A 15,027-nucleotide genomic window follows, 5' to 3' on the forward strand; every position below is an offset into this window, starting at 1 on the left:
GTGTAGGGGAAGAAATAAACGTGAGAACAGCAGACTGAGTTGGTATGAGAGGAGAGCAACAGATTAGAACAAATGATACCCACAGGAAGGACAAAGGGTGACAGAGAAAGAGAAAAAAGAAAAAGAGCAAGAAATTCTGTGTGTGTATGCGCTTGAGAGATACAGAGGAAGCGAGAGAGAGAATGAGTGAAATTGAGCGAGAAGGAAACGATAGACTGTCAGGATGAGAGTGATCACAGGACAGAATAACACAAATAGAGGATGAGTGCCTAGGTGATGGTCAGACAGAGAAAGAGAAGGCAGAAGACTAGAGACAGACTAAAAAGAGCAACAAAGAGGAAATTAATAAGAGGGGAGCGGAAATTATGAGAGGAAGAGTGGAAAGAGATAAATAGAGGAGAGGGAGAGGAATAAGAGAATGGGGAACAGAAGTATTGGAAAATGAAGAGAAATGAATATACAGGAAAGGGGGAATGAGAGTAAAATACATGGAATTCACTGAGAAAAGAAGGGGAGAAAGTGAAACTGACTGAGAAACAAAATGTGATCTGATGTTTGTCACAGAAAAAAACAACGCTTGAGAACAAAAAGGTTAGTTAATGTTAGAATTAACAAGTAGAAAGAAAAGAGAAGAACGTTGAAAGATATGAAAGAGGGAAAGTTGAGGGGGGACACAGATATTAGTGACATGAGCACAATCTATAGAAAGAGTGAGAAGACAGAGTGCAAGGAAGAGAGAGGGGAAAATAAACCAGAGCGTTAGAGAGACAGAAAGAGAGCGATGAAGGAATAAGAGGGCAGGGGAAGAAGACAGGAAAAAGATAGAAAAAGAAGTGAGTGTGCGAGGGACGATAGGATGGAGAGAAACATATAAGGGATTGATGAAGACGAGAGAGAGGGAAGATGAAAGAGAGAGATTGGTAGGAAGACAGTAAGAGTGAAGTGTTTAGCCATGCAGCACATTACCCTGCATGCTGTGCCGCCAGGGTTTGAAGAGTTATACAATTACTACACACTGGGTCAGGCAGTCTGACTCCGGAATACATGCTTGCTTCAGGAAACAAGAATACAAGCTTGCCTCAGGAAACATTAAACAACTGAAAAGTACTCATTTCCCCAATTGAGAATAGGTGTTTCTAGGTCAGATAAGTCTGGACTTCTGATCTAATGATTATACTGCTGATGTTGTTAGGAAATCAGGTTAAATCTTAAAAGCTGTGAGGTACTTAACATACAGAGGGACCCAAGTTAATTCCCCGTGGTAATTTTCCTTTGTTCTCGTTAAATAGAAAACACGCGTAGAAAGAGTAAAGTTTGTAAAAAAAAAAAAGACAATATTAGCGGTTCTGTATGAACACCACATCAGAGTGTAGGTGCTCTGAAATGGTCAGAACCCGATTTTGTGGGATGTTCAGCTGTACGGCAACCCCAATAAAAAAACATGCTGAGAACTTGATTTCCTGCCCTTCCTAGGCAGTTAAGTGTGACTTATTATCTATGACAGCACTTCCAAGAAAATAAGACCTAAACTGTCAGTTGCCTTGGCGGATAAATGGCTTTCACTACAATTGGGCAAGAACCCTAAAGGGGAATTTTTTTTAACTCGCATTTCTCCAATAGATTTTCCTTGCAGAAGTTTCACCTCTGACCTTTAAAAATGATGGAACGTTTTAGGAAGGGATATGCGGACTCCCAACTTAAACCTCTTGGAAAAAAACAGCTCCCCAAGTGGCATTCCTTAGATAAGGAATGGGAGAAGCGCCCTCAACACCATCAGTGAAGGGCTGGAGCTGCCAGGTCTTTGATTGTACTTATGCGAACACTAAATGGCCCCAAAACATGGCCTGGAGGAAAGGAGTAGCGGGGGAGATGTGTTGTGGCTGCCTTCTGTTCACATGGCATCGGTGGTCTGGTTCCTGTGAAGCTTCGTGAAAGCAACTTGTTAATTTATGTTAATAGTCGCGCCGGAGGCCGGGATCACATTCGTGCTAAAGTTAGGCTTTATTTGAAGTGGGGGAAGTATGCTGCGTAGGCCTGCAGGAACTGTAAACGAGTGGGCTCTCGCAAGGCTATTTCAAAGGCAGGATACGTAGTATAGTTATATTCTTAACTAGTCATTTATAATGTCTATAAAATAAAAAAGGAAGCAAAAGAAACATGTTACATATAGGGTAATGCAATCGGGCATTCTTTCCTAGAAATACATATGAACAAAAATTTCAGCATGGAAACGTAGAGAAGACCTGGATTAACAGATAGAGCTGCCGACCATTGAACGGGGGGGGTTGCATTCGAGTCGTGGCTTAATCTCAACGTCCCGCAATCCTAAACAAATCAGTTAATCTTTGTGCCTAAAAAAAATGAATCTGCCATGTAATGTTATCTGGTGCTTATGTAAAGTCCTTGGGCCAAATTCATGCTAGAGAAAGACTGCAAAAATAATAAATTAGTAAATGAAGTGTTTTTAGCAGAAAATAATGTTTACGGTGCATATTTGTTAGAAGTAGTACTGTCTGAGCTGTTCCGATGATGAAGCGTCTGCTCATACAGAAATACCGAAAATCCCTTGTCCGTACTTTTTCATGGCTGCCTCGGCAGTCCATGAGTTTGATATGCCAGTCAGAGTAGAGGGTGAAAAGGTCAGCAGAGGGCATCAATACAACAATCTAAAGCTGAGAGATTGCACCGTTGATGTTAGTCACACGCTGGGAAAAGGTTGAACGGAAAGTACAGGCCATTTCTAGGCGGTTGGCCGCATTGCCAGCTGAGGGAGTCTGTCACTTCACCAGCACAGCAGAAGTGTGAATGTGAACCGCGCAGGTCACGCAGCTCCATGTTGGATCAACAAATGTCATTTATATGGCGCACGGAGAAGGCGAGCTCGGTGCCAGGAAACACAAGACAGGCACATTCCACAGTTTGCATTACCATAGGAGGGAGTGCTCTTCAATGGAACACAATTTCCTGAGAAGTTCCAGAGTGGTCAGCCAATGTGTATATGTTTTTTAGGGGTTTTCATTTTATCAAAGTCGTCTCAGGCTAACTCGGTCTCTCATCGTACCACGATAAAACAAGCAACACTGCTTCATTCACAGTGCTTTAAAATACAAAAACGTGGAAACAGCGATATATATAACAAGGAAGAGTGGGGGTGAATATGAAAACAACATGGGGTTGGGTGGGGAGATGAATACGAAAGGAATACAGAGAGGGCCGTTGGGACATAAAGGGAACATGGAGAACGTGGGAGGAGAGGAGGCGATGGGGACAAGCACACATGGCACTGGCAGAGACATTGCTTGGTCTCCAGCCGGGAGGAAGCATTGGAGTCTGATGAAGGGAAACACTGTGTTTGTGCTTGGAGGGTGGTGGGCGTGGGAAGCAAAAAAAACGAGAAAGACAGGAGCTGATATAAAGGAGGAGGTGGACAGGGAACACGGCCTGGGTGACGCTGGCTGGGGAGGGGGAGGAGAAATCTGAGTAAGGCTGTGTGCGGGGAGAGAGAGGGGAGGTGCTGGAGCTGGGAAACAGATGGCCGCGGCAGTGAAGTGCAGGCGGGGGGGGCGGGGAGCAGAGCCTTTGAAGAGCCAGAGTCACGGCCTGCGGCCGTGAATAAGTGAAGTGAGCAAATGGTAAGGGGAGCCTTTGAAGAGCAAGGCAGGGGGATAGAAGCGCGTTCAAGAGCACGTGCACTTCTACAAATCCTCAGCTTTCTGGTTTGACTGCAATAGGTCTCTCTACGAGACCTAAAAAGGGTCCAAAACAGGCCTGTAGCAAGGACCGGATCCACGTTACACGCGGAAAAGGAAAAAACTGACGTAGGCGCACCGGAGTGGTAAGCGGACAGCGCCTGGGCAAGTTGCGTGATGCCGCGCCGCCCCGCCCCCGGGATGCTGTGGCAAAACGTTTACGGACACAGTTTCACGCCTGGGGACAATTCCACGTGAATGAATCTGCGGCTAGTAGTCTCGATCAGATCTACATATTCCCTAACTGAAATTACTCCTCAGCTATTGTGTCACACATAAGATGGGGCCATGTAACATTCAAATTACAGCATGGATGATTCAGTTGCTTATCTTACTTGTTCTATTGAATTATGTAATAATAGCAACGAAATACCACCAACAAACATTTCTGTGCACTACAAAGGTTCCGTATAACTCCCAGAGCCCCCTCGAATTGCCAGCCCCACTGCTTCAGCACTGTAGCCTGTGTCGGCCTGAAAGTCCCAGTTGGAGGCCCCTTCTCACTGCATCCCACTTTAGAGCTCTCTAACGCTAAAGCCCCTGGTCAGCTTAAAACAGGCTCATAAATCTTATCAGGGGCTTTCGGTTAAAAGAACCTCAACTTTTAACAATACGGTTGTGGTCTCTGATAGGTTGAGAGAGAGAAAGCAGAGAGGGAGCAGGAAAGAACAAGTGAAGAGATTTGTGGAGAGAGCGAGAGAGAGAGATCAGCTGAATAAATAGGCTATCCTGTTTTAGGTTTAAACCTTTAATAAACTAATAAAACCACACTGAAAGAGAAATCACCCTCACGAGTATTAACATAAAAACACTGATGAACACCAGCACAACCACAAACTAAATGCATATAAGTTTGTTATAAAAAGGTAGCAACAGGAAAGACTGTGCTAACAATAGTGTGCTGGAGTTTGGTTATATAGGGAGGTCACTAAAATATTGTTTCTTCTTTTTGCTTTTTTCAGTTTTGTGTCTTTGGTGTAAAGATGCAGGGTTTAAGCATGTTTTGGGTCTTAATTACTTTATACACTGTAGCGAATCAGGCAATATCAAAATCATATTTGATAATTTTGACTAAGTTTGATTCGTTCACTGATAAGTAAAATGGCTGGTTTCATAAGAATCTTTTCCAATATGTACCATCACATTTACCCAAAGACAGACAATGGGTGAAACACTGATACATTAGCCCCCTTTTCTAGCGAGTCAGTATTGACAGGTGAATTACCAAACACGGAGCCACGTAAGGGACGGTTGCAGCAGGTAGTACCACTACTCATAGTGCGAACAAGCACTGGGTCCCCTCCGTTTTTGCAGGCTCGTGATGCCACTGGCTTCATTCTAGCAAATTGACATTGAAGGCATTACCTTGTTCATGGTCAATTACCTTAGTAGGCACATTTGACTATATTCTACACAATATTATTCATGTAGAGACGGTTTTAGACTATCGCATGTGAGTAGGGTAGGGATCTGTGCACCCGTCCTGAAGAAGCTTTATGCTTCAAAACATTTTGACGCACACAGGAGGTTATGTACATTAAATACGCAAAACCTCTACCACACCATTTTAAGAATACCAGCACGGAGGTATATTAAAATTCTTTCCAGCTCTCACATGCCAGGTATTTTTTAACAATCACTCATCCATTCACTCCTGACCCTACCACTCACTACCCTCACACACCACACATAGTGATTACTTCAGGGCTCCCGCATATTCGTTGGTTAGCAGCACGCCGTGTTCCGTAGAGGGACCCGAAGACCCCTATGATGAAGCATGACACAGAGGGCCCTTTTGGTGTATGAGGGGTATTTAAAGAACACCATGTGCTCCCCACCATTGTAGGGAACACCACAAACTCCAGACCTTATTTTCCTGTCTTTTCGCCTATCTCATATGGGTGGATTCCATTTGTTTATTGGCTATAACAGGGGAGATCAAATCCTGTCCTTGTGGACATGTTCCCTCTCCACTCCCTCCTTTGTAAAGTATTGAATTACCAAACAACCCAGGCTTTGAACATTCGTTGCAAAGGGTAGTGACAGCACCCTTTTCACATACAGCTGCCACCAAGCAACTGGGATACTGGTGAAAACATGACACCAGACTTGGAAAACATGGAAGACAGTGTCACTTGGAATGCAGCCTCAAAACTTTCTTACCAAGTTCAGAGATTTGAGTGATATTGTTAGTATTTGTAGTGATTAAACTACTTATATGAAAAAGTCGTGTGAGAACCTGTCAAAATCGATACCTGAGCTGCAGTGCTTCCATGTAAGAGATCCTCACTACTTGCTAGGTGGTATGCTGAAAGCAGCTTTACAATCTTCAGAGTTCATGAACAATGCCATTGACTTTGTAGTCCATTCTGGTGCAGTGTTTCGTTAAGTGCGGAAACTAAAGCACAATTATTTCTCATTTTGTACTTTGTGGCATCAAAGAAAGTCATCCCAAATGTATCATTTAGCAGGTGGTTCTCAGTCCTAGAGGATGTGAATGTTATATATTCCATCCGGCAACAGTTTACAGAATGTTTGCTTAGTGACTATGCCAAAGGCAAGAAATGTGGGGGATCTTCAGTCGCATATTGATAGTGATGTGAAAAAAGTACACTACATCATTCTTAGATTTTTACAGGAAAACATGACTGCTGTAGTGGACATAATAAACAAACTTGAGTTTGAAAACACTCTTGTCTACCAAGTACTCCTTGAGAGTAGGTTGAGCGACACTTAGTGACTTTGACACTGCAAAATGTTCCAGGTTAGAATGCTTGCCATTTAGTAAGAAAATAAATGTTGAGGGTCAATTCAGGAAATTCTTATACAATGCATGAGAAATTACTTGCAATTATGCATTGAAATGTCCTTCACCAACCATGGCATTAGAACTGAATGAAGCTTCACTATGGTACTATGCACAAGTTCTAGATCCCTTCCGTAAAGGGGAGTTTTTTCTGGACTTTGAAAAGTACGGATTTATTTTGGACCGTGTCAATAACTCAGAAGGCATATGCGCCCATTTCAACGCATGTGTTACAGAACCTGTCCCAGAGAATCACAATCTTCAGGTGCACCAGTATTGGCATGAGAAGCTAGGTCAGTGGCCAGATTTTGCAAAATGTATACTGCCTGTTTTGGCATTATCCGCCTCAATGGACAATGCTCAGAGGGCCTTTTCACAGATAAACGATTACATGGGAAGGAAAGAGCTAGCGCGCATTGCCCAAGACTCACTGAATACGTTTGATTTGAAAAAATGTATTTGGACTTAATATACACTGTACATACACCATCTATATACCATGCACCATCAGTGAAAAAAGCAAGCAATAAAAGCTAAATGTTCCATAAACACGGTAAAAACACGTTCAGTTGTTTTTAATGCTGCGAAAATATGTACCACTGCTTTTTAAGGTAATGAAATCTGGAAAATCCTGAAAAAAGCCCACCAGAATTTACCAAAAATAAAAACTGAAAACAGGAAAGCCTATGCATAAATGAAACCAAAATAAGAAGTCGAAATAACCCGAGTGACTTCTCTTTAGAATTGAGGCTGCAGCAAACTCAGCAGAAGTCACGTGGCATGACCCACATTCACTTGAACAGGTTGCAGCTCCTTCCTGCACTCAATGTGATCACATGAAACATGAAAACACATGAATAAAAGGCATTGTCATTTACAATGCCAATAACTCATACTCTTGCAAATGCGAGACCTATTGCATTGCAGTACAAGGTGGGTGTTTACGCACTGTTTGAAGGTTTTGAAAACACATGAATAAAAGGCATTGCTATTCACAATGCCAATAACTCAAACTCTCGCAAATGCGAGACGTATTGCATTGCAAATGCTTTTTTTTGTCTGTGGGTAAAGCAGCCCTCCCATACCTGGGCTGATTTTCGTAACCAATAGACTGCTGAAGGTGAGAGGTAGTCTGAGCAAACGATAACTTAGGTCCATTCATTGTTATTTGCAGAATGATAATTGGGTCGCCTGAGGACGCATACATTGTGGCTCAGTTTTCCAGGCATGGTTGCTAGCAGTAAGGTAACAAGCATTTGCAATGCAATAGGTCTCGCATTATTTAAGTTTGAGCTATTAGCATTGTAAATGGCAATTGTTTTTTGCTTTGTGCTATAGTTATTTTTTTACATAAAAAGCTATATATAAAATATGTTTTATTAAAGTTATTTATGCAGTATCTAAATTTTGTTTGCATAAAAGAGTACAATAATATCTTAGTAAAAAAGTCAAATATTTTAATGGTAATTCACCAAATGTTCATTTATGTGTTGGTTTTGAAAATAGCTAAATTAATAGCTTTGTCATTTACAATGCCAATAGTTATAACTTTCGCAAATGTGACACCTATAGCATTTGTAATGCAACATTTGTATTTACGTGACTTAGATGTATTGATATTACAAATAACAATGGCTTTTAATTTTTTTTAATACTTAATAAAAGTGATTGTAATTTATAATGGCAATAGCTTAAACTTTTGTAAATAACTTTTGTGAAGATTATGTTCAGTGTATTTTATTGTAACGAAATCCAAGAACAGAAGTGAAATATTAACATCTTTTTGTGACATTTGTAATAAAGCTTGAAACATTGAGAGAACATATTTGTGCTGTGGTGGTGCTGAGTGATGCTGTGGTGCTGCTGAATGGGGCTGTGGTGGTGCTGAATGGGGCTGTGGTGATGCTGAGTGATGCTGTGGTGGTGCTGAGTGGTGCTATGGTGGTGCTGTGGTGGTGCTGTGGTGGTGCTGAGTGATGCTGTGGTGGTGCTGAGTGGTGCTGTGGTGGTTCTGAGTGGTGCTGTGGTGGTTCTGAGTGATAATGTGGTGGTGCTGAGTGACTGTACTCACTGTCACTCTGCACTCACTGTCACTCTGCACTCACTGTCACTCTGCACGCACTCTGCACTCACTGTCACTCTGCACGCACTCTGCACTCACTGTCACTGCACGCACTCTGCACTCACTGTCACTCTGCACTCACTGTCACTCTGCACGCACTCTGCACTCTGCACGCACTCTGCACTCACTGTTTATGCACGCACTCTGCACTCACTGTCACTCTGCACTCACTGTCACTCTGCACTCACTGTCACTCTGCACTCACTGTCACTCTGCACTCACTGTCACTCTGCACTCACTGTCACTCCGCACTCACTGTCACTCCGCACTCACTGTCACTCTGCACTCACTCTGCACTCACTCTGCACTCACTGTCACTCTGCACTCACTGTCACTCTGCACTCACTGTCACTCCGCACTCACTGTCACTCCGCACTCACTGTCACTCTGCACTCACTCTGCACTCACTGTCACTCTGCACGCACTCTGCACTCACTGTCACTCTGCACGCACTCTGCACTCACTGTCACTCTGCACACACTCTGCACTCACTGTCACTCTGCACGCACTCTGCACTCACTGTCACTCTGCACTCACTGTCACTCTGCACGCACTGTCACTCTGCACGCACTGTCACTCCGCACTCACTGTCACTCTGCACGCACTCTGCACTAACTGTCACTCTGCACGCACTGTCACTCCGCACTCACTGTCACTCTGCACGCACTCTGCACTCACTGTCACTCTGCACGCACTCTGCACTCACTGTCACTCTGCACTCACTGTCACTCTGCACTCACTGTCACTCTGCACTCACTGTCACTCTGCACGCACTGTCACTCTGCACTCACTGTCACTCTGCACTCACTGTCACTCTGCACGCACTCTGCACTCACTGTCACTCTGCACGCACTCTGCACTCACTGTCACTCTGCACGCACTCTGCACTCACTGTCACTCTGCACGCACTCTGCACTCACTGTTTCTGCACGCACTCTGCACTCACTGTCACTCTGCACTCACTGTCACTCTGCACTCACTGTCACTCTGCACTCACTGTCACTCTGCACTCACCCTGCACTCACTGTCACTCTGCACGCACCCTGCACTCACTGTCACTCTGCACGCACTCTGCACTCACTGTTTCTGCACGCACTCTGCACTCACTGTCACTCTGCACTCACTGTCACTCTGCACTCACTGTCACTCTGCACTCACTGTCACTCTGCACTCACTGTCACTGCACTCACTCTGCACTCACTGTCACTCTGCACTCACTCTGCATTCACTGTCACTCTGCACGCACTCTGCACTCACCCTGCACTCACTGTCACTCTGCACGCACTCTGCACTCACTGTCACTCTGCACGCACTCTGCACTCACTGTTTCTGAACGCACTCTGCACTCACTGTCACTCTGCACTCACTGTCACTCTGCACTCACTGTCACTCTGCACTCACTGTCACTCTGCACTCACTGTCACTCTGCACGCACTCTGCACTCTGCACACACTCTGCACTCACTGTTTCTGCACGCACTCTGCACTCACTGTCACTCTGCACTCACTGTCACTCTGCACTCACTGTCACTCTGCACTCACTGTCACTCCGCACTCACTGTCACTCCGCACTCACTGTCACTCTGCACTCACTCTGCACTCACTCTGCACTCACTGTTACTCTGCACGCACTCTGCACTCACTGTCACTCTGCACGCACTCTGCACTCACACATGCAACAGTAATGTAAAGCTCTCAATGGACCTTAATCGGAGCGCGTTTCTGATTTAAAAGGCTGGCATGAAATAAATTAAGCGCATGTAAATTAGAAAGGAAAAAAAAACGAAAAAGCTATTAATATTGGGATAGAGTTTACGACATGCAGAAACCACACAGATTAAAGATGCAATCTGGCTGGGGACAAATGCCCACAGGCAAGACAGCAAACTAGAGAGCGCTAGAGTAAGAGTCTTCAAGGAACAAGAGCGGACGCACCGTAATCTCTTGGTGCTCACAGCTGCTTGGAAACTGTAATCAACGAACACGGGGAAATTCTCCGCATCACTGCCTGTAATTCTCTCCCAGCCTTCCACCAGCCCATCCTCTATGCACGTATGCTCATGTTACGCTTAATAAAATATTGACCTTCTATTCAATAAAAAGTGGTGCTATGTCCTTTATACAGCCACTCCATGTAGGCTCTGCGTCCCCACGCTCCAAGAGAAGCAAGGCACAAAATGTGCACTGCATTCAGAAATAATTTTTTTTTAAACATGCCCTAGCTGCGTAGTTGAGGTTCATTTCCGTCATAATGAAAACAAAAAACCCAACATGAAGATAAATCCTTCAGAAAGAATAACCTTAGCAATTGTGTGCAAATGGTGTGTGATAATTAATAGGAAATGTAATATAATATTAGGAGTGTGCGATATTTGCGTAAATTCTTTTGCAAAAAATACATGGAATTCTTCAATAAGTACACGAAATAACAAAAAAACATCGGTCCAGCATTTGGCAGCTGTTTTGCCATGTACATCCTCGCATTCATTCTTGGATACAAGGACATATTTTGCACTAAGAAAAAGTCGCAAAATCACGCGTGCACGAACAGCATCTGCACACGTTCTCTTTGCAAACCTTGTTTCCTGTGTTTATGCCATGGGATATTGACCCGAACAGAAGCTTCTTTACTTGATCTGGTCACGGTGTAATCACGTAATTGCCATGATTTCATCACAAATGTAAAGCAAATGCCAGAAATTAACTGAGATTACACTGTGTAACAGAAATTTCACCAGGACATACATAAAACCACAGAATTAGCGATAGCATCATAAGCGTGTCCTTTCACTGCAATTGCTTAATCCTCTGCATGTACACGGAAATCATTTGTCAAATATCAGGAAATGTAATCAAATAATGGAACAAAACAATTAAATGGAAAGGATAGCAAGGGTTATGAAAACATGTTCTTTGCTCACATAGATTGATTATGCACTCAGCTGTCTGTTGTACGTGCACCACAATATGCTTACAACGTGTGCAGTCTCCGAAGCTGTACGTCGTTACCGAAAGCACAGTGACAGTCCAGTATGCAAATAAACACAGTGCTAGGTGCTTGTGTGCTGACAAAATGGCCGTCTCTTCATCGCGGGCGCACTCTGGAAGTCAGGCAGCCTTTGTTTGGACGTGGGCGGGGCTCGTCAAAGAAACAGGAAGTAACTGCCGAGGAGGACGTCCGAAACATGCAGGCTTCACGCTGAAGTCCCGGGGCGCTTCAGAGAGACCGGGCGAAAGAGCGAGGGCAGACTGCATGGTAACAGAGGCAACACGGGGCTCCCGAGTGGTGAGGAGACCCCTGCGGCGTGCCAAAAGACGGCCCAGGAACCTGCACACCGAGCCGGTAAGTGAGAGCTTGCAGGCGGGGCGGGGCGGGGGGATTGTCTGTGCGTGTACTCTCGTGTGTGGGCGGCGGCGGCTGGGGGGGCGGGGGCGGCGGCGGCTGGGGGGCGGCGGCGGCGGCGGGCGGGGGGGGGGGCCGCCTGGGGAGGTGTAGTGTGTGTCTGTATGTGTGCGCTAGTGTCTGCCTGCGTGTGCATGTGTTGTGAACAGCCTGCTCTGTGTGTGTGTGTGTAGGTGCGGCGGCGGCGGCGAAGGGGGGGGGAGGGAGGAGGTGTGGCTGTGACTGTGATGTGCGCGGCTGTGATGTGCGCATGCGTGAATGTTGACGCGCGTGCACGCAGCTCAATCCACGCTCGTCACAGTTTTGTGTCCCTCATTCCCCGGTGTCAGGCAGCTATAAGTCTCCGACCCTGGACGCATCCTTCGGATGCGAATTCCAGGGCGAGACCTAAAAAAGGCTTTGTCAATGTAGAATGTCTCTATGTGAGAAATATATAACATCAATGGTAGTACTGCCCCTGACATCAAGGTAATATTAGTATTCGGTCTTCCCAACACAACATGATTTATGACTCAAATCTCGGCTTTAAATAAATTTAGGAAATTCAGGCATTTTTCTCCAAACATCAGTTTACGAGTTCTGAAAATAAAAAGATTTCCATAATGAATACATACTTTCGATGTTGGTGTACATATATGCAACAAAGCAAAAGCTTCTAGTTTGGTTGGCCAGGATGCACATAGCAGAGCTACTTATTGGAACCTAGAGAGCTACCTGTAGCTCACAAGCTAAGTGTTGGTATACAGAGTGAAGGATCTCGCTGGCGACAGAGTTTTCGAACTGCGTCGCAGGCGAGACCAAAAATTCAATACTAGACAAAATTTAAATATTGTTTCCATCAATATACGTGACATTTTCAAACGGTGTAAACTGTTTTGATTAAAATTTCAACTCACTTCTGCACAGATGTTTTTAGTGTGTGCTGAAATGACAGGAGGTGGGAGGAAAGGCTGGAGGTGAGCGGGGAAGGGATAGTCTAACGGGAGAACGTGCCTGCTGCAGAGAAATGTTACTGCTTGATATGGAGGTTTGCAGGGCCTCAACGTAAATCTACTAGCTAGTGGAGTTGGTTATTCCCCCTTCTATACTAAGGAGACTCCTAGATGTGGCCCACACCAGTCCCCACACAACAAAGTCTATGCCTCGCCTTAAAGGTCAATGCTAGCAGTGTTTAGATGCCAAGATTGTGCAAGCCCCCAGCAGCACGACTGCCTGGAACGGTATTACCAAGCAGCAACAAGTATTCCCGGGGAGGACCGCGCTCCTTCGCAAGCGCCGGTCTCCTGAGAGCCCACAACCTCTCGAGATCTTTCTGAGATGACGTGTCTGACTTCAGTCCCTGTCTGTGTTGGATGTTTTTGCCTGGCTACTGCAGCAATCGGTAAGTCTTCCCCCTGGCTTCCTTGGCATGACTAATCAGGGCAACAGCCCGACTTACACATTCTTTCCTACCTGGGCGACTACCAACACTTCAGTGGTCTGCCTCCCGATCACTGACTTTGGCGCACACTCAAGCAACAGGTCACACTTCACAGTGGCACCCCTCCTGTTCACAGAGAGGTCGCAGACTCTGGTAAGGTCAGGCAGGTAGCCCGCGCTCCTGCAGCAGTTCCGACTGGGCCCGGTGTCTCAAGCTATGTTCACTTACTCCCTCCAGGCACTCTCCCCCTCACATAATCCACTGGTTTTGCCAGGCAGGCACAAGGCTGCTGCTTGAAGCTCAGGGCAAGTGATCTTCACCTCTTGGGTGATGGCCCCATCACACAGCAGGGAGACCAGCATACCTTGTTCCTACTCCAGGAGCTAGTAGCCATGGCAATCTGATTTCTCATGTTGAACAGTGCTGCTGAACAACTTTAGGGTCTCCGGTTCACCACCTTTATTGTCCAAATCCAGACATAAATGTGATTTAGTGTCTGATCCTTCGATATTCCTGTGGTGGTTATTAACTTCCTTGAAGTCGCCCTATTTTCTGTACTACCCTGTCAAAGAGATAGTCTGCCACACCAGGATTGGCTGCAATTCGGACTGACCCAGACCACAGACCAAGTGAGTAACAGAGGATCACACCTGGCTGTCAGCCTCCACTGAAATAAAGGTTAATGGGCCTAAGCTTCCTTTTTTATCAAGAATCCATGGTTCTCAGTACCAACCTTATCAATCCCTCCCACCTCCCGGACAGCGAACCCAGACCCCACTGACCAGTAACTCTTCCTGGAATCAAAGATACCTTAATGTGCACTAAGGATGCTCTGCTCCCCTTCCTTCATTGTGAGCTCCCACCGAACCCTCAGAAATGACAACAATACACATCTCCTGTCTGGGGGGATGGAAACTTCACCTCTCCTAGCCTCCCAATATCCTGTGCTTCCAGAATGGAGCCCACAGGCTTCAATGTTATGTACCATACAGGTACACACTGGTATTCCTACTTTCCACAGTCAGATCTGAGCTATATGACTTTTGCTTGCGCAACTATACTACCCAGCTAACCCCTAACTCACTAAAAACAAAGTGAGTTCACAGTTCACTGTCAAAAGGTATTCTAGTCCATTCCACAATGTCATCCTACATTTCACATTAAGCAAACCACCAATGAGCTTCCCAGGGCCCTTACATTTAGTTTGAATTATTAAAAGCAGTTTTCACTCACTTCTCACTGGACAGCACCTGTTCCAACATGGCACGTGCGTTAACAATCCGATATCGGGTAGCTGGGGGCGACTTAATCACATTCCTTTACTACAACAATCCCCAAACTACAAAAAAGGATTCAGTAAAGATTTCTGCAGCCTTCAGGCCATAATCAAAACTCACGTAATCTCTAAGACTATTTTAATCTTCTGATTCTCTGATGGACCACATAATCGGTAATAGATTCATTTTCTTATATATAACACTCGCAACCTACCGCTAATATTTTACATCTTTGCAAAGTAATTCCTTTC

The 15,027-nt window shown here is 45.1% G+C and overlaps 1 protein-coding gene across 1 annotated transcript in view; it reads right to left on the reverse strand.

Moving 5' to 3' along the window:
• LOC147665626 (AP-1 complex subunit gamma-1) overlaps positions 1-15,027 on the reverse strand; it is a 521,863-nt gene that overhangs the window by 291,280 nt on the left and 215,556 nt on the right. The gene's annotated exons all lie outside the window — the stretch shown is intronic.

The sequence above is a fragment of the Lissotriton vulgaris genome, unplaced genomic scaffold, assembly GCF_964263255.1.
Source record: "Lissotriton vulgaris unplaced genomic scaffold, aLisVul1.2 SCAFFOLD_1600, whole genome shotgun sequence".
NCBI classification, from domain to species: Eukaryota; Metazoa; Chordata; class Amphibia; order Caudata; family Salamandridae; genus Lissotriton; species Lissotriton vulgaris.